The 21,441-nt window shown below is 40.9% G+C and overlaps 1 protein-coding gene across 1 annotated transcript in view; it reads left to right on the forward strand.

The window, feature by feature from the left end:
• Positions 1 to 2,676: 2,676 nt before the first annotated feature.
• The window catches only part of LOC126273339 (SAM and SH3 domain-containing protein 1-like), a 1,103,988-nt gene continuing 1,085,223 nt past the window's right edge, over positions 2,677 to 21,441 (forward strand). The window contains exon 1 of the mRNA XM_049976889.1: positions 2,677 to 2,881. The gene's annotated coding sequence lies outside the window, so the exon portion shown is untranslated. The remainder of the gene's footprint in view (positions 2,882 to 21,441) is intronic.

Raw genomic sequence — 21,441 nt, forward strand, 5'->3', positions numbered from 1 at the left:
TTTAATCAAGAGTCCATTATATACAAGGAAATCTCCCGCAGAAATTCAAGATTTTTTAAATCAAGAGTCCATTATATACAAGGAAATCTCTCGCAGAAATTCGAGAGCATTGGAGATTGTTAAGTTCGCCGTTAGTATGAAATGATATACAACTGACGTTTCGGGACCGCTCGAGTACATGTAAACAAAGCAGAGAAAAACGTATAACTTCTGAAACCGAACAATAAAAAAGCACTGTAACTGAATTTACCAATTCTCCATCGGTTAACAAAAAAAAAAAAAAAAAAAAAAAAAAAAAGCGGAACTAACAGGCTGTTCAAACTTCAAGACACATTAAAATTGAGTCTCTTTCCTCAGATTGATGTTTCAACCTGATAGACAGTTACCCATGAACGGAGAGCGTCCCGACCCAAAGCTCGGTCGAGCACAAATTTTAATCTATTTGTGTTTTTTGTTACAAAGTACATTTTCCTGAAAAATTAAAAACTGGTGCTTGTAACAACCGATGGCCTGAAGCTAAGACGTTCTCCGCGATTAAGCATTCTCCCAAGTGTGCTAGTCTAGCAAGGCATGAGGGAGAACGCCTGTGGAATTTGGAAAACAGAAGAATCCTGTTAACAGACTATATTAGCGAAACCTCTCTGGACACCGCACTCGGTAAGAGCAATGTACACGAATATAGAGTTAATAATCCTGGTTCGAGTACCAGTATAATACGTAAAACAAAGTATATGCTCCGGTGGAACAGTTCTTGCCCATATCGTGTCTCCCAAGTGATTTCGTACAGTAATAAATCAGTAGAGCTTTACGAGAGCTCGAAAAGTAGGAATGCGATACTGTCAGCATCAACGTGTGAAACGTGGCTGGATAAATCAGTCTGGGCAATGGTTCTTGTTAGAGTCTGGATACAGCACACAGGTACCTCCTATCAATAAGTAGAATTTCATGCCGAAAAGTAATTGTTACTTCTTTTTAATAGCAATTATGGTTACGATTTTTTCTTTAAATTTTCAGAATATGTTTCTTCTGATATATTAAAGTTAAACGTGCGTCAGTCATAGTTACCATTTACGTAATTCCACACACTGGATTTTTCCACAAGATCATAAACAAACACTTAAACAGTTTTCCCTATAAAAATAGTTTCATTTTGCACACGAAATGCACTAGTTGACTAACCAAGGCTTGGAACCATGACAAAATTTGTTTCTACAATAACACTATTAAAATTATAACTATTTTGAAAACATGCAAAGTTACAACAGGACATTAAAATAGATGCAAAGTTACGACAAAAGAAAATTAAAACAGTAGCTGAATAAACCTTAGTCAAAATGAGCATGTGAAATACAGACAACGGATCTGGCTTTTTTCTGTGAGGTATTCAAGAGGGTTTCCGAATGGAAGACTATTAGCGTTAACGCAAAGTATATGCACAGGAAAACAAATCTCGTGAAACTTCAAAGAAAACAAAATATTATGAAAATTAAGTAGCAAATAATGAAATTTTAGTCAGTATCGGTTCGAGCACACGGGTATTACGATAGTCTCATAAAGTAGAAGCAAATGAAGTACAAGCAAATGAGTAAATGTATGAATCAACGAATCAATAAAAATAATAAAGGAAAAGCTTTTATAAATTGCTATAAAACAGCCCCAAAAGATTTGTAATTCAGTACAGTAAATTTTCCAATGTAAACTTCAAAGTAAACATAATAAATTACAATGAAATGAATACCCCTAGCTGCAGACAGGCGTTGATATAAGTCAACGGGGACAGTTGAAAATATGTGCCCCGACCGGGACTCAAACCCGGGGTCTGATGCTTACATGGCAGACGCACTATCCATCTGAGCCACCGAGGGCACAGAAGCTAGTGAGACTGCAGGGAATTATCTCTGGCACGCCTCCCGTGAGACCCACATTCGCAACTTATTGTCCCGCACTATATTCATGGTACCCCCGCTCATTATACTCATTACTCGCGGCTTTGCTGAGCATTTACAGCAGTTCTAACATTTGACGTACCTACAAAAATCTAACAACAATATCATGCGTTTTTTTAAGAAAAGAGAGACAGTTATTAAACGAAGCTGAAATTAAATTTCCTGCACAAACAACACGGAATATTCTTGACCCATCAGAAAATAAAATGAAGAAAATAAATTCATTTTCATACTTCGGTTGCTTTGCCACCTAGATAACGATGCTTCAACCAAATCAAAAACACATCAGACCTGTGTGGAACATAGAATGCAGCCCGTAATGATCTGTTGTGAAATAGCAAACAAGACGACTGTGCCGGTATCTCCCCTCTTGAACATCGACAGGCTATCTTATAAACTGTAAGTACTCATGTAGTTAAAAACGTTATATGGCGACGTTAGTAATGACTTGTTCAAAATTAAGATAGATAGAAAACAATCAAAAATTAACTTCAGATTTTTTTGAAATGCTAGAATATAAATAATTATTTTCATTGCATAGGAAGTATTCTGTACAAAACTGACACGAAAGCATTATACTCGTATTTCAAGCTTCGTCGAATTTAATGTATCACAGAGGTGAGAAGGATGCCAGCTCGACGCGTTTAGAGCAAGTGGTTTATCTCCGATAATGAAATGCAGAGTGACAGTAGGCAACAATTACTCTCTGCTGTAGCGTGTTGTCTGAGGCGCTAGTGGAGCGAGACAGTACGCTGCGGCAGTAGCAATTAAAACTGAACTGCAATTAGGGCGTCGCTCATCACCTCAGAGGAGCAATTATGTCAGTTTATCTGAGTAATTGAGGCAGACATCTCTGTGTCTCCCTCATGCGTTGCGGCGTACATCCAGCAACAATTGTCTGCATCACGACTGCAAATTTATCTGCACAATCATAGGTACGTAAACATCTTGAAGCACTATCACGTTATGGAAGCCACATAATAACCATCATAATGAAATTTTTCAGAGTAATTATCAATGCTGTAAACATCGTTCCGTGTTTCAAAGCCAACATTTCCGAATACGTATTAGGAAAACATCCATTGCCAACCGTTGGACCAAAAATAAATTTAATAAGCATCTACGTGTAATTAAACTATTTATTAATTAATTCTATTAGTTGAGTAATTCAATTTAACTGCAGGCCGTAAATGATTATTTTAAAATTATTGTAAAATGCGAAAAAGCCGGAAAACAGTTGAAAGAAATGGAAGATTTCTTTTTTCTTTTGTAAGGCCCATCTTTTTGAAAGTACTTCGTGTATTTCATGAATGTGTTGTGCAACATTTGTAATAGATTAAGAAAATGAGAAATGCTTCCTAGCATTTCTTGTTGATTTACGTAGGTGAAGAGCAGAACGTACTCCAAAGACGGTTGTTAAGTGTTCATTATACAGGACATCTACTAACTTTCAATTATTACATCGAAAATATTCGCTTCCAATCACACATCCATATTGATCAAGATTTATTTGGAGCAAAAGACTGTTCTTGTAGAACAGAATTTTACAAGTTATGGTGGTATATTTATGGGCCGTAACTCTGGTTTCAATCTTTTTCAATAATATTTATTACAGTACCAAAAACATCGATAATAGACGTCATTACCAGGCTATTACCGAATCAGCAATATGATTTTACATGAATGTTGTTCAAAGAGAATCTCATGGACAGCACATGACGGAATAATTTCGGAATTTGGTCTAATGTAATGTACCAACATCTGATGTAATAAGGTTCACTGTTTGTGAAGAAGATATTCTGACAAATATCGAAACCTAGGTCAAATGTTAATAAACCTTTGTCTGCAACTCGTTGGTTGATTATTCAACCTCTTCATATTTACACAGTTGCTCTTTCGCAGCCATGTTTAAAATTTTGGAATAATTTCTATTCATAAAATGTAGTTTTTCCTACGGCAGCAGAGGATTTGGTACGTAGTCATGATGTCCATTTATGTAGAACTCGGCTGTTGTGTCTTTACATTTCATTGTTTTATATGCGCTGCACAGTAGTGCATATTGACTCTCTGGTGGGTCATGGATATTGACACTGATCTGAGGCCAGACATTTGCATTTAACGCATGAGCCCGAAAAGTTCCCACATGTGTTATAAGAAAGGATGTGAGAATGGAAGCAACGCCAAAATGTTCTGTTAGCCAATCGTCTGCACGACTTAGTACGTTTATGCTTATTATACGTATCGTGAAGTGTTTGAACTTTGGCTCATTGGGTAAAAATAAATAAATCAAGGGATGTGCTTTGCATATTTTCTGTGAAGGTTGCGACTGTGTACATACGTAGCCAATGACGTTACGTGTGTTGTGTACGTAATTCACAATTGATTTTGGAATTTAGAATCGGATCAAATCACATCATAGTGTTTTGCGTCTTCTGAACGCAATGTAAAAAACAGTACCGTAAAATGGGGATACTTGAAACAGCGAGATAACTAGAAACGATCTGCAGTTGTCTCGTTTTTAATGTTGGCATCGTGGTGTGCGGTATAAAACTGCTGTTTTTGTGTTCGATTCTGAACAACCATACGATGAGCAGTAAGTTTAGCAAGAAACTGAAGTAAATAAATGAAGTTAGTATCCTCTAGATATCGTTCGTGTTGTTGACTTTTATGTTGACCAGTAGTGCGTCATATTTATTTCCCTTATGCTTATCAGCCGAAATTAAATCTTGTAGTAACTGTAAATCTCTTGCCTCAAATCAGAGTCAGCAGGCAGAGTACGTGAAATCAACTTCACCACGTGATATACAGTCCATGTAATATCAAGTTTTTTTAATGCGCAAAACAGTTAAATCAATCCATGACTATTTCTGAAATGTTAAACGCAGGGCTATTCTAAATTATGGACCAATTTCCAAAACATCGCTTTCATTCCAGTACAAATCCAAAATGAACAAGCTTTATACCTATGAAACAAAAACAAGTTTCAAAGTTTTTTTGTGATGTTTGATATTAGTTTATTAAATTGAATCATTTGTAATTAGTTTTAACAACTATTTAATAATTATAAATGTGATAAATGTTATAAATGTCCAATGTGGTCACGGTTCGTTGCAAGGCAATCATTGACCGGTAGCCAAACTCGTTCTGCACACGCAAAAATGTATCCGCTGTTGCTGAGTGCACGGGAGCAGTGATCCGGTTCCGCATATCGTTCAGAATGCTGGTAGAGGTGGGACGTAAACAGCTTCCTTCACATAACCCCGTAAGAAATAGTCGCAGAGTGTGAGATCAGGAGATCTTGATGGACAGAAGTGCCGAGTCAGGTCCTTAAGCCCCCTGCGACCGATCCGGCGCCGGGGAAGGGAGTCATTCAAAACGCCTCGTACATCACGGTGCCAATGGGCCGAAGTTTCATCCTGTTGGAAAATGAAGTCCTGGGAATCTTCCATAACTTGAGGGAGCAGCCATTGTTCCAACATTCCAGGTACATGATTCCCCTTACAGTTCTTTCCGCAAAGAAAAATGATCCATAAACCTTTGTACAGGATACGGCACAGAACACGTTGATCTTTGATGAGTCTCTTTCTTGTTGCAATGGTGAATGTGGGTCTTCCAAACGCCAGATGCGAACATTGTGTCTGTTGACTTTTGCACTAATGTGGAACATCGCTTCATCGCTAAAAATTACACGCTGTAGAAATGCGCACCCTCCATCTTTGCTAGCAAATAACCACAAAATGCGAGACACTTCTCTTTGTCATTGGCGTTGAGAGCCTGCACATATTGTAAACGGAAGGGATTGTACAGCAAAAGCTGTCTCAGAACTTTCCATACAGTTGGTTGGGGTATTCTAAGTTCTCGACAGGCTCTATTGGCAGTCTTACTGGGACTGCGCACAAAACTTTCTTGAATCCCTCGGACATCATCCTCCGACACACGCGATCGGCCTGTGCTTTTTCCTTTGCACACACTCCCAGTTTGTCTAAATTGCTTAAAGTAACGGCGAATGCTTTTGAGAGTTGGTGGGTGAATGCCGAATGAGGTACGCAATGCCCGCTGCACTGCAATTTGCGACTCACTTTTCGCGAACTCAAGAACGCAGGAAACCTTGTGGCCCACAGCCGCCATCTCACTCACAACTGACAGTGAAACGGAATGACGGCCCTATTACCGCGCGAGCTCTGTCGGCCGCTTCTGAAACCGTCACCTCCCGCCCGCCGCCGCCCGCCAAAAACTTTGAAACTTCCTTTTTTTCATTGGTATAAAGCTTGTTCATTTTGGATTTGTACTTGACCATGTGCCGCTACTGCCACACGAGTGTGAATATCCACAGCCATGCACCACTTAATCCCACTAACCCGACGAATGTGACTATTTGCCATGTACAACAGACAAGTTGGTCCTGTACTTGTCTCCATTGGTAAAGCAGAGTATGCTGGACTCTCGTTAATAACTATTTGTTATTACCATTCCTATTCACATGAAACACATGTTGACCATTCGTTTAATGAAAACTACTGCTAAAGGCAAATTACGCGTTACAGCCTTTTGACGAATCAAAAACGGCTCTGAGCACTATGGGACTTAACTTCTGAGGTCATCAGTCCCCTAGAACTTAGAACTACTTAAACCTAACACATACGCATGCCCAAGGCATGATTCGAACCTGCGACCGTAGCGGTCGCGCGGTTTCCAGACTGTAGCGCTTAGAACCGCTCTGCCACTCTGGCCGGCTTTTGACGAATCGTTCAATAAATATATGTCAATGAAAGATGGTGTATTAGGTGTTGACTGGAATATTACAGCGACGAAATGACGAACTTTAAATACCAGAATCCTTGTAGGAGTTTTACAGAATGGTGTTGCATCAAACTGCAGTTAGATGGAGTCCGTTGTTGATTTATTTCGTGAGTTTTGCCAATGGTAAGGTGTGGGACTATACTAATTAGCCACTGACACATGCTACTGCAGGTATTTCGAGGATCGTAAATGGTTTTGTATTAACTTCTCTGGATTCTTAAATTTGCTCAGTTGCCGATAGTTATTTTTCGACTTCGCCTGTTTACAAGGCTATTGACAGTGCTAGCTGATTTCGTTTTCACAGACGTGTTTACTACTTTCATTTTTATTTGAGAAACGCCCGTTTCAGTAAGTTTCAGGTTACTAAGAGAGGTAAGTATAGATTAGTAATCTACTGGATTATTGTGGTCTGTTGGCCTGCTCTTGAAAAATGTGTGGGTGACGTAGTTCATGAATGTATTATGACATTACGGTTTAAGCAATATAGCTCGTCGTTCTGGCGATGCCTCACTAAATTAAGAGGTCTTTGAAGCAATTTATAGACTTATTTCCAAAAATCAGCAAAATCAAATGTGGAACATATTACAATACGTAAATAATGTACGATAAAATTTTATGAGCCTTTTGTGACCGCTTGTTAACGAATTATCTGTTGGTGTCTGTCTCGAGATCTGCGTTCGTCGTTTGTTTGACGATTTTCCTGACGTTCCGTCAGCACGTATAACTGGCATTGTCAAAGTGTACTATTTCTGGCTTATTCAGCCATCATATTAGGCTCCAGGAAGCTATTCCCAGGGCAGTGGAGATGCAAGAAAGATAGAGATGATTTAATGTGGGATGAGGTACCGGTGACAGATGTTAGATTCGGTACCATTCCCGTGAGAAAGACGACCTGCATGATGCTGCTGCTCTGTGATTGGCTGCTGTGTTCGCCGGTAGGGCGCCAAAACGTTAAACTTTAGTTGCTATTATCAATTTAACCTGTCATCCAAATTACTTCAGTTTTTTAAATAAACATCTCTCAACAGCCAGCTATGAAACAGTCATTTCAAAATGATTAAAATCAAAGTATTACTAAAACGAAAGACTGACGGTATTACTTCCGATGCACTTCGGTGGCGTTCGGTTCACGCCTTGCTGGCTTGGCGCTCGAAGTGTCTCGGGCAGTCCGGCTCTCACAGTCCTGACCGTTGCAGTAGACAGACATGTTGTCTGTTATAGCAGTCTTTGTTTCATGCAATTTTGTTTACTACAGTTCCGACCATCGCTAGGTCCAGACATGTTGTCTGTAATAGTAGTATTTGATTAATGTAATTTTATTCTCCAGTTCTGGCGGTTCCAGTAGGCAGACCTTTGTCTGTGGCAGGATGTATTTCATGTTATTTTAGCCAGATATAATGACTGTGGAAAGATATGTTCAATACGTTGTGATAAAGAATAGTTTCTCGTGCCTATACAAACAAAAACGCGAGTGGCATCGTAAAAGAGTTATAGTTTATTCGTAGCACCAGTTCCTTGCGAAGTTAATTTCAGCCTCAATAAAAAGAATCCACGACCTGCGTGCTGTTTTCTGCGCTGGGGACATCATCATCATGAAGACAGCAAGTTAGTGAAGTGTACAAGAACTTATGTATTCCACACAGGGCAGTGGAAACAACTAGGCACCTCACGTGTACTGCATGCACAGTACAAATGTGATCAGTGACACGTCATCTGCAGTAATGCAGAGGAGGTAAAGAAGGATGAAAGTATTAACACTATCTCACTTTTATTCCTTTTTTCTTGCCGTAAAAGGTTCAACCTCCATCGGTGGTGGCGGACCGGAGTAGAGCCTGCGGCCTTGGGTTACACGAATCTCTCGTGGAATCATCGGAGGTTTTTTCGCTGGCTATTACCGCTGTGGTTTTCTACCCTTGTTACCAGCAACTGTCGTTCTCTTCAGCACAGGAATCCCTTGATACTTCCTTCTTTCTTTGAAGAAATTGTATGGTGTACCTGAACAAGCAGGCGTGATAGGTGTTATCCAAAGCGAGAACCTGTGTTTTAGCGATTTTTTATGTGGTCGGTCTAATGCAGCGCGTCCTCCGCCACGGCCGTTTTCTCCATCTATCCCAATTGCAATACCGTTCATGTTCGGTGATCCTGGTAATAATGGATAGTCTAGCGATTCCAACGACATAAACTCTTCCATATGTAAACCATATGCGATGTATTCCCGACACTGCGAGTGCGTTCCGTTCGTCCTTTCTCGATCTGCGACATCCTTTGATCTTCTTGGACTATCTGTAAATGGTCTTTAAGTCACCGTGCAGGAAGATCGTGAATCAAACATCGGCCAAAGGCCCCGAGACAAGAGTCAACAGACAATTCATCAATGTGTAACAAGTCAATTTTCTGAAAAATAAAAAAATAAAAATTCTCCTTCGGACTCAGAACATGCTTGAAATGAACGAAAAGGAAAAATCCAAAAAAATTTCTCGCAAATAACGTCAGTAAGGAGTGGTATTACTCGGAGCAGAACAGCAGCACATACTGCAATGTTCTGTGGCCTTAATGACAACACACAGGAACTGAAACAATGTTTCTTTCTCTGTTGTCGATGAGATAAGGGTATGGACAGGAAGCATATAAGCAGCAACATGTTTCCGGAGCTCTACGTGATTTATCCCGAGCGAATGGTGCACTGGTACGACATTCGACATCCATATCTAGCTTTCCCGTAATTTCCCTAAACCGCTCAGGGTAAACGCCGGGTAGGAAGGGCACAGCCGATTTTCTTCAAGATTCTTAGCCAGTTCTTGTGTGCGCTCCCTCTCTCTAATGCCTTCTCCCTCGATAGAATGTTAAACTCAAATCCCCGATCCTTCTTCTATGTGATTCACGTTTGGAGATAGAGCTAGCCACCCCGTGCACTGCACTGCTTGCTGTCGAAGATAATCATTCGCTGTAAGAGTTCTTTGTGGTCGGGTGCAGTCGTCATGTGGAATAAATCTCCAATTATGGAACCGGCGTTAGGAACGTATCTAAGCATCGAAAATTCCTTCTGTATAAAACACAGCCACAGAACACGTGGAAATAAACGTAGCTCTACTTCCAATTAAGGACACACCATCCCAAACGCAGACACTACATCGTCCGAAGACATTCCTTTCACAGATGTTTAATGGATGGTAGCGGGTTCCGGTTTCTTGTAAATCCACGCACGTACGCTGTCGCTTAGCAATCTAAACTGAGACTCGTTCGTAAAGAGAACGGACCTTCACCCATCGGCAGTCCAATGTAAATGTTGGCGAGCTCACAGCAAACGCTTCCACTTGTGCTACATAGAAAGCAGGCCGGTCGCCGCACATACATCTTCACGAAAACTTTATCGTGCAGGAATTAATAACAACAAAAGATACCGTAAAAAAGGTTGATCATGGTTGGAATGCGGCCCCCTTAAAATCACTTTGATTGCCCAAGAGCAGTAACAGCCAATGACTCAGATCGGAGGTCTTAACGGTACGTCATTGTACATTAGGACTTCCAAACTATGGTAAGAAATTGTTGTCACATTAAATGAACAACGGAAAGCAGTTAACGGCATGACCATGTCTGTCTCCGAACGATGTGCCTTTACCATAGCAGATCCACTAGTAACTGATTGCTTGATGCTATGCGAACAAGCTGGCTGTTTCAGCTGTCTCTTTATAACTTTGCTGCCATGCAGAGAACGACGCAGATAGATTATATCGTCATTGGTCAGCAGTAAAGTACAACTAGTGATATTAACGGACTCAGATTTTACATTTATTCGTGCTGTTGCCCTATTTTGTGGTTCTACCGTAATTTAGTAACATCAATGTTTCATGGCAATCCTTAGAAGCTATCCTTAAAATCACTGGCAGTTATTGTTGCTCAACCGTTTCTCTGACTTCATTTCAGTGGAAGTCCTCAGGATTTCTACATTCAAGCAGATCTTGTAAGATATAACGCGACCAGTTATGGGAGCTTCTCAGTCGGCGAAGCAGCAAATTAATGTTTTAGTGAAAAGCTGCGTACTTCGTTTGGTGCGCAACTAGCAAATGATACCTTTTTGCCACATACACACACACAAATACGCATAATATGTGATTTACCCCTCATAAAAAGTGAATTCAGGTGATTTGCGACAGCTTAATTTAATGTAAATAACATGAAAGCGAAAAACCGCTGTGCGGGGCATCTACAAGAAATACAAATTGCCGAACAATATAACTGCAGTTCTTTTTTTCGCTATGAGTTCAAATGGTTCAAATGGCTCTGAGCACTATAGGAGTTAACATCTGAAGTCATCAGTCCCCTAGACTTAGAACTACTTAAACATAACTAACCTAAGGACATCACACACATCCGTGCCCGAGGCAGGATTCGAATCTGCGACCGTAGCAGCAGCGCGGTTCCGAACTGAAGCCCCTAGAACCGCTCGGTCACAGCGGCCAGCTCGCTATGAGTGCCGCGCAGGCAGATGCACCAGTGTCATAAATTAGAAACAGTATATAACTCAAAAAATAAACACATACTAATGTAGTATAAACTGCCCAAACAAAATAGAATGTTAGTGGGAGATACTAACCTCATGTAACCCAAATGAAAATTCAGTGGAGAATAACATTTGGCTTCTCACAGTACAGATCTCTTTTTCGGCTTATAGAACGCAACAGCCCTATTTCTAAATACTACTGCATCAAACCTCATTTCAGTCTTTAATCAATAACTTCCTCTCCTTTCGTCTCTATATTCTTTCTGTAGGCTCGCGAATCAATCACACACACAAATACGCATAATATCTCATTTACCCCTCATAAAAAGTGAATTCAGGTGATTTGCGACAGCTTAATTTAATGTAAATAACATGAAAGCGAAAAACCGCTGTGCGGGGCATCTACAAGAAATACAAATTGCCGAATAATATAATTGCAGTTCTTTTTTTCGATATGAGTTCAAATGGTTCAAATGGCTCTGAGCACTATAGGACTTAACATCTGAAGTCATCAGTCCCCTAGACTTAGAACTACTTAAACTCAATACGTTCTTGCACATTTCCTCTATGCATTCCTCTTTGGATGGTGCCGCATAATCGGACTCCAGCAAGGGCAAGCACGCAACTCAAATCGGTTCCCTCTGACAGAGAGCCAGACATAGAGTGGGCAATGCTCTTTGGAGCATAGATAATATGTACAAGTAACCGCCATTTTCTACCAGAATTCGAGCGGGAAACACTGTCGCCTGTTAACTACCGCAACACTTGGATTTGACACTCACATTATAGCAAAAATGGTTCAAATGGCTCTGAGCACTATGGGACTTAACTGCTGAGGTCATAAGTCCCCTAGAACTTAGAACTACTTAAACCTAACTAACCTAAGGACATCACACACATCCATGCCCGAAGCAGGATTCGAATCAGCGACCGTAGCGGTCGCGCGGTTCCAGACTGAAGCGTCTAGAGCCGCTCGGTCACAACCGCCGGGCCGGCCGAAGTGGCCGTGCGGTTCTGGCTCTGCAGTCTGGAACCGCGCGTCCGCTACGGTCGCTGATTCGAATCCTGCTTCGGGCATGGATGTGTGTGATGTCCTTAGGTTAGTTAGGTTTAACTAGTTCTAAGTTCTAGGGGACTAATGACCTCATCTACATCTACATGACTACTCTGCAATTCACATTTAAGTGCTTGGCAGAGGGCTCATCGAACCACAATCATACTATCTCTCTACTATTCCACTCCCGAACAGCGAGCGGGAAAAACGAACACCGAAACCTTTCTGTTCGAGCTCTAAATTCTCTTATTTTATTTTGATGATCATTCCTAACTATGTAGGTTGGGCTCAACAAAGTATTTTCGCATTCGGAAGAGAAAGTTGGTGACTGAAATTTCGTAAAAAGGTCTCGCCGCGACGAAAAACGTCTATGCTGTAATGACTTCCATCCCAACTCGTGTATCATATCTTCCACACTCTCTCTCCTATAACGCGATAATACAAAACGAGCTGCCCTTTTTTGCACCCTTTCGATGTCCTCCGTCAATCCCATCTGGTAAGGATCCCACACCGCGCAGCAATATTCTAACAGAGGACGAACGAGTGTAGTGTAAGCTGTCTCTAAAGTAGACTTGTTGCATCTTCTAAGTTTGCTGCCAATGAAACGCAACCTTTGGCTCGCCTTCCCCACAATATTGTCTATGTGGCCTTTCCAACTGAAGTTGTTCATAATTTTAACACCCAGGTACTTAGTTGAATTGACAGCCTTGAGAATTGTACTATTTATCGAGTAATCGAATTCCAACGGATTTCTTTTGGAACTCATGTGGATCATCTCACACTTTTCGTTATTTAGCGTCAACTGCCACCTGACACACCATACAGCAATCTTTTCTAAATCGCTTTGCAGCTGATACTGGTCTTCGGATGACCTCAGAAGTTGAGTCCCATAGTGCTCAGAGCCATTTGAGCCACAACGGCCGGTGAACCATTTTAATACTTTTGGAATAATATACAGAAACGTTGAAAACTGAAAACAAGGTGAAACAGTTTCACGGGAGCTGATTTTCGAAAATGAAACTTCTTATTAGGGTACTCTCATTTTCATGCGTCTAGTATTTAAATATAAAAAGATTGTGATCCAGGATTTGTTAACTGACAAATCACTTCGATAAATACAATTCGAAATAAATTTTAAAAAAGTAATTCGGTGACGGCGAGAATCGAACTGTCGACAGCACGCAATAAATTCGTGAATGCTACTTAGTGAACAGCACACGACACCATGACAAATAGGCGAAATGTTTTGTAAATAATAGTGCCCAGAATTATTCGAAGTCGATGTTTTTATTCCCAAGACAAATAATCCGTAGACGTAGTATTCTATATAGACCGAAACTGTTTCCCAAAAGTCTTCAAAACAATAATCCAACTCCAGATAGCACTGCCAACATACGAATCGAGAGAGACCCGTAGAAAAAATAGTGTTGCAGTTGATCAGCCAGTCACGTGCGATTTCGCCAATGGTCACTCTCTCTTTGAAAATAGGCCCTCTATCCTGTGATTCCTGTCAAGTTCATCATACGCCAACGAAGAACTTTACCCGCATCAAGAATTTCCTTGTGTTATCAAAGCGCCCGTCGTAAAAGCGAAAGATTTGGTTTCCTCGCATTTATACCGTTTCTCCAGAACCAACTTTACATCATCTGTTTGTTTCTTGATAAAATAGTTGCAGAATCCACACATCTGCCGGCCGGGATGGCCGTGCGGCTCTAGGCGCTACAGTCTGGAACCGCATGACCGCTACGGTCGCAGGCTTGAATCCTGCCTCGCGCATGGATGTGTGTGATGACCTTAGGTTAGTTAGGTTTAAGTAGTTCTAAGTTCTAGGGGACTGATGACCTCTGAAGTTAAGTCCCATAGTGCCCAGAACCATTTGAAGCACTTTTTTTCCACACCTCTCCTACTAAACAGGTTTCACGCTTAAAGGAGTAGACCAGGGTAGAATTTTTTTACTGGTCGAAGTTTTTTACTGGCTTAAGATGAAGTTTCAGAGTCTATTTTTAAGATTCATTTATATAAAACGCTAAAGCTGCGAATATACTGTATGGGGGTCTGAAGCATCTGAAAGCTCAAATGTATCTTATGTAACAATATAATGGTTACTAATTGAACTGTACTCCTATTAGTTTCGGAAAGTATCACAGAACGAATTACTATCAACTAAAGTACGTTCTCAACAAGATCTCTGTGATATGATTCGATAACGGTAAACAGTCTGAAACCACGTGCTTGTCTCGTGTCTAATTAATTTGTCATTTCGTTTGTTATCTATACGAAGTAAAACATCCGTGCTTGAAATTGATAAGTAAACGTTTTTACACAGATAGAAAAGATTCGTAAAGTAGTCCTCATGGCGCAACAAACACTTTGAGTGGTAAACGGAAGCCAGTTAAAATCGATAGAATTGTGTCAAAATGAGAGTGTTTCGACATCGGCAAAAAAAGATCTACATCTACATCTACATGGAAGCTTTACAAATCATATTTAAGTGCTTGGCAGAGGGTTCATCGAACCACCTTCACAATAATTCTCTATTATTCCACTCTCGAACAGTTCGCGGAAAAAACGAACACCTCTGTCATTCCGTGGATACTCTGATTTCCCTTATTTTATTATGGTGATCGTTTCTAGCTGCATGGAACGGCTTCAACAAAATATTTCCGTATTCAGAGGAGAAAGTTGGTGATTGAAACTTCGTGAGGAGATTCCACACCAGCGGAAAACGCCATTGTTTTCATGGTGTCCATCCCAAATCCTGTATCACGTCCCTGACACTCTCTCCTATTTTGCGGTTATACAAGAAGTGCTTCTCTTTTCTGAACTTTCTCGATGTACTCCGTGAATCCTATTTGATAATAAAATGGTCCAAATGGCTCTAAGTACTATGGGACTTAACATCTGAGGCCATTAGTTCCCTAGACTTAGAACTACTTTAACCTAACGACATCACACACATCCATGCCCTATGCACGTTTCGAACCTGCGACCGCAGCAGCAGCGTGGCTCCGGACTGAATTTCCACAGCGGCCGGCTATCTGGTAAGGATCCCAACCGCCCAGCAGTATTCCGAAAGAGGACGGACAAGCGTAGTGTAGGCGGTCTATTTAGTAGCTCTGTTACATTTTCTAAGCGTTCTGCCAATAAAGCGCAGTCTTAGGTTTTCCTTCCCTGAAACATTTTATACGTTTCCTTTCCAAGTTTAATTGTTCGTAATTGTAATTCCTAGACATTTAGTTGAACATACGGTCATTGGATAAGCCCGATATATCGTGTAACCGAAGCTTAACGGATTCCTTTTAGCACTCATGTAGATGATCTCACACTTTTCATTATTAAGGGTCAATTGCAAATTTCGCACCATTCAGATATCTTTTCTAAAACGTTTTGATATCTGTTTTGATCTCTGATGAGTTTACTAGACGATAAACGACAGCATCATCTGCAAAAAACTTATGACAGCTCCTCAGATTGTCTCCTAAATCATTTATATAGATAAGGAACAGCAGAAGGCCTATAACACTATCTAGGGGAATGGCAGAAGTCACTTCTCTTTTACTCGATGACTTTCCGTTAATTACAACGAACTGTGACTTGCCTGACCGGAAATCACAAATCCAGTCACGTAACTGAGACGATATTTTGTAAGCACGCAATTTCACTACAAGCCGCTTCTGTCGTGCAGTGTCAAATGCCCTCCGTAGATGCAGAATTACGGAATCAATCTGAAATCCCTTGTCAATAACACTCAACACTTCATGCGAGTGAAGAGCTAGTTGCGTTTCACAAGAACGATGTTTTCTAAATCCGTGTTTACTGTGTGTTAATAGACCGTTCTCTTCGAGGTAATTCATAAAGCTCGAGCACAATATATGCTCCAAAATCCTGCAGCAAATCGACGTTAATGATATGGGCCTATAATTTAGTTGATTACTCCTACTACCTTTCTTGAATATTGATGTGATCTGTGAAACTTTCCATTCTTAGGGTACGGATCTTTCGTCGAGCCAGCGGTTGTATATGAGTGTTGAGTATGGAACTATTGCATCGGCATATTCTGAAAGGTACCTACTTGGTATACAGTCTGGACCAGAAGACTTTTTTTTAAGTGATTTAAGTTACTTCACGACCCCGAGGATATCTACTTCTAAGTTACTCATGTTGGGAACTGTTCCAGGTTCAAATTCTGAAATATTTACTTCATCTTCTTTGGTGAACGAATTTCGAAAGACTGTGTTTAGTAACCCTGCTTTCGCAGCACTGTCGTAGATAGTGTATCCATTGCTGTCAAATAGAGAAGGCATTGACTGCGTCTTGCTGTAGGGTACTTACGAAGTACTGTGCTGGCACTGTTGATTAAATGTTTGTTCAGTTTCAGTATTAAAAAACACAAGTTGAAACTTAAAACGCTTTTTTCCAAAGCAACGTTTTTCAACCTGGCAGAAGCGATAACTCAAGAAATATACATGCAGTTACATTATATCTTCTCTCACTTCAGAATCGGAATTTTTCTACTGTAGTACACATGATTTTTGCGATATATTTTAATTTCGATATCTGGTGAATGTTTTTTACGACTTTTTTGTTGAAAAAATTGACTTTTCTTTCAGAGTGCCTCAGTTTTCTTAAAAACCATTGTTTTTTAAATATTCCTACGTACTATGTTAGGCACTATCATCAGTTTCACAGCAATTTTTGAAATTTCGTTCTTGGCTGAAAATTGTGGCGTTCAGAGCTCCCACCAACCGCCGCGAAGGCCTTTCGTCGTTGTCGTGTATTGTCCTAAATTACTTGAAAATAACACACTCTTAAGTGTGTACAATAAAGGCAGTTTTGTAGCTTTTTTTTATTTTGTTGAAAAAATCATGTATATCGGTTCCAAAATCGAACATCATGCTGGTCTCTCCCCTTAATCAAAGACAGTACTATAGCGCATTTGGAGGTTGATATCTGAATAAATGGTCGGCGTCGTAATGAATTAATGATGTAGCTCAGTGTTTGACATAACTCAGTAATTTCTGATATAGCCATTTTATTACATCCAGATCACAGCGATGACTCTTCACATCTTTGACTATATCAGACACCGAAAGTAAAAGCGTTAGAGAGACCACTAATCTCCACGCTACTCACATCTTCCCCTACTCTCTCCCCGCACCGCACGCCTTTTATTTTCATGACCTCCACTGCTCTCAGCTAAATTGACAAAGCCTTACCACATTAGGATGGAAGGCCAATGTGACGCCATATGCTCGAAACGAATGAGGTGCTGTGTGAGTCATACGCAGGACCTACATTCCAGGAGAACAATTTTAAGATTTGGACTTTGCCATCCAGAATTAGATTTTGCGAGATTTTTAACCGATTAAGTTACACTTCTGGATGGTTCATTTGGAAAGGATTCGGCCAGTTTCTTCCCCTTCCTCCTTCAAATCGAATTTATGTCCACAGTAATAATCTCACTGTTGGTGATGCACTAAGCCATAACCACTCGTTTCCTTTTTCGTCGATCTAATAAATCTTACCAAGTGTGTAGAGTATTGGCAGAATCACACGACACGACTGCAATCGATAGAGACGTCTATGTGAATGTACGTAACGTAGGGTCGGATATGCTACGCTGCCAACGAGGTAGACGTGATCCGTGTCCATCTGTAACGGTCGATTGCTTAATCCGTCTACTTTGACCAATGATGACATCAAAATAAAAAACGAAATCGAGTATAGGTGAAGTACGTGCCTAACAAAAATATTAGTTATTCCTATAAGAACGCATTCGTTCACTTCAGCAACACGGTATCAAACTGTAATATTTCAAACTAACGTAGATCTCGGGCTACGCTACAGTTCATTACGTTACTATAAAGTAGATTTACAATTCACTTTCATTGGCTTCGTCAGCACACAACGTATAACGTCACACGCCACTACATCAGATCGTGACAACTGAAATCCGACGTCCTGTTTCTCTAGGTTCAACCAGCACTGTCATGTTAGAACAAAGGATAGGAACTGCAGAATCCGTAAGCACAACTTCAGACAGAGAGAAAGAGAGAGAGAGAGGAGAACGTATGCTTTATGGACAGCAAATCTGTTCAAATGAAAGTTTTTTTTTTTTCAGCGCTTAGTCTTTTCGGTCGAGAAAACGTTTCATTCATGAAATATGGTCAACCTACACACTATCAGCACCTTTCCTTCATCATTTGTTACACAGCAGCAGTGTGCGACAATAGTGGCCAATTTTCCAAACGTGATTTGAAATTATTAACATTTTTATAACGTAGCCAAATGTTCCCTGAAAATCTCCTGCCTGTGAAACGTATAAATATTCACGTTTTAATGGTGTTTAAGAGCCACTGTCGAATTAGCCGATATCGCATGTCAGTAGCTGTTACTTAATCCGTTCAGCAGATTCGATCCGTGTGCGGTTCACCTCCGTATCAAAAAAAAAAAAAAAAAAAAAAAAAAAAAAAGAGAACACTTCACATCAAGGTATACGAGCGTATCAGTTTAAATATTTTGCGGAGTGGATATCCTATATTTATGTCGAAATATAGATGAGTTGTACCAAAAATGAGGGTACTGAGTACCATCGATAATTAAAGCAACCCCTTTCCTGGATCATAAATCGACAGAGGGAAGGTCCACCATCTGGTTCATGGTCTGTAGCTTTCCATGTTAGGAGTCATGAAAATTTGTGTGAAATCTTATGGGACTTAACTGCAAAGGTCATCAGTCCCTAAGCTAACTCACTACTTAACATAAATTATCCTAAGGACAAACTCACACACCCATGCCCGAGTGAGGACTCGAACCTCCTCCGGGACCAGCTGCACAGTCCATGACTGCAGCACCGAAGACCGCTCGGCTAATCACGCGCTGCAGTCAGCATTCCAAATGTTTCCCACTTAAGGAGTTATACCAAAGATAACGTTCTTGTACAGCTGTTGCCTGCTTCACTGTAAACTAAGGCATCGTATTTGGACCCGCGTTAACTAGGAAACGAAGTACACACGAAGTGAATATTAATTTGATATACAACATGTAATATCCACGTATAATGTACGAAGAAACGTAAAGTAGATATGAAACCCGAAGTTCCTCCATCAATGTATCCATAATTTTTCTCTTTATGATACTTTTGTTTTCTTACCAAGACCTTAAAATGCACTTTCTCTCTTTGAAATACCCGGTGTATACAAGACTCAGTCACCCACCTTCCTCACCCGTATTCTCTATTTCATAGTTAAGCGCTTCACTAGATAACCTCACTCCTGAGCACTTATAATAGCTACAACAATCTAAAAATTTAACCATTCTCAGCTAATGTCGCACATTTGAGCACATTAGTCAAAACAAGAATATCTTAATTACAGTTGGTAACTGGACGTATATCAAACGACTCTGGCATTCATATAGAAGAGGAAAATATTAGTAAAGTAAGACGACGATTTAAAATGAAATGATTAACGCAAGAAGAAACGGTCCGCGTAGACAGGTCACAAAGCCGAGATATTTTCGTGTAGCAGCATCAAATGGAATGGCAGTACAGGCGTCCGCAGCTCGTGGTCGTGCGGTAGCGTTCTCGCTTCCCGTGCCCGGGTTCCCGGGTTCGATTCCCGGCGGGGTCAGGGGTTTTCTCTGCCTCGTGATGACTGGGTGTTGTGTGATGTCCATAGGTTAGTTAGGTTTAAGCAGTTCTAAGTTCTCGTGGACTGATGACCATTGATGTTAAGTGCCGTAGTGCTCAGAGCCATTTTTGGCAATATAGGCTAAGTCATTGGTAAATCATGTGGCAGAATTCGGTTCATACAGGGTGTTTCAAAAATGACCGGTATATTTGAAACGGCAATACAAACTAAACGAGCAGCGATAGAAATACACCGTTTGTTGCAATATGCTTGGGACAACATTGTATTTTCAGGCAGACAAACTTTCGAAATTACAGTAGTTACAATTGTCAACAACAGATGGCGCTGCGGTCTGGGAAACTCTATAGTACGATATTTTCCACATATCCACCATGCGTAGCAATAATATGGCGTAGTCTCTGAATGAAATTACCCGAAACCTTTGACAAGGTGTCTGGCGGAATGGCTTCACATGCAGATGAGATGTACTGCTTCAGCTGTTCAATTGTTTTTGGATTCTGGCGGTACACCTGGTCTTTCAAGTGTCCCCACAGAAAGAAGTCACAGGGGTTCATGTCTGGCGAATAGGGAGGCCAATCCACGCCGCCTCCTGTATGTTTCGTATAGCCCAAAGCAATCACACGATCATCGAAATATTCATTCAGGAAATTAAAGACGTCGTCCGTGCGATGTCGCCGGGCACCATCTTGCATAAACCACGAGGTGTTCGCAGTGTCATCTAAGGCAGTTTGTACCGCCACAAATTCACGAAGAATGTCCGGATAGCGTGATGCAGTAATCGTTTCGGATCTGAAAAATGGGCCAACGATTCCTTTGGAAGAAATGGCGGCCCAGACCAGTACTTTTTGAGGATGCAGGGACGATGGGACTGCAAACATGGGGCTCTTCGGTTTCCCATATGCGCCAGTTCTGTTTATTGACGAAGCCGTCCAGGTAAATATAAGCTTCGTCAGTAAACCAAATGCTGCCCACATGCATATCGCCGTCATCAATCCTGTTCACTATATCGTTAGCGAATGTCTCTCGTGCAGCAATGGTAGCGGCGCTGAGGGGTTGCCGCGTTTGAATTTTGTATGGATAGAGGTGTAAAATCTGGCGCATGAGACGATACGTGGACGTTGGCGTCATTTGGACCGCAGCTGCAACACGGCGAACGGAAACCCGAGGCCGCTGTTGGATCACCTGCTGCACTAGCTGCGCGTTGCCCTCTGTGGTTGCCGTACGCAGTCGCCCTACCTTTCCAGCACGTTCATCCGTCACGTTCCCAGTCCGTTTAAATTTTTCAAACAGATCCTTTATTGTATCGCTTTTCGGTCCTTTGGTTACATTAAACCTCCGTTGAAAACTTCGTCTTGTTGCAACAACACTGTGTTCTAGGTGGTGGAATTCCAACACCAGAAAAATCCTCTGTTCTAAGGAATAAACCATGTTGTCCACAGCACACTTGCACATTGTGAACAGCACACGCTTACAGCTGAAAGACGACGT

Source organism: Schistocerca gregaria, chromosome 1, assembly GCF_023897955.1.
Source record: "Schistocerca gregaria isolate iqSchGreg1 chromosome 1, iqSchGreg1.2, whole genome shotgun sequence".
In the NCBI taxonomy this organism is placed as follows: domain Eukaryota; kingdom Metazoa; phylum Arthropoda; class Insecta; order Orthoptera; family Acrididae; genus Schistocerca; species Schistocerca gregaria.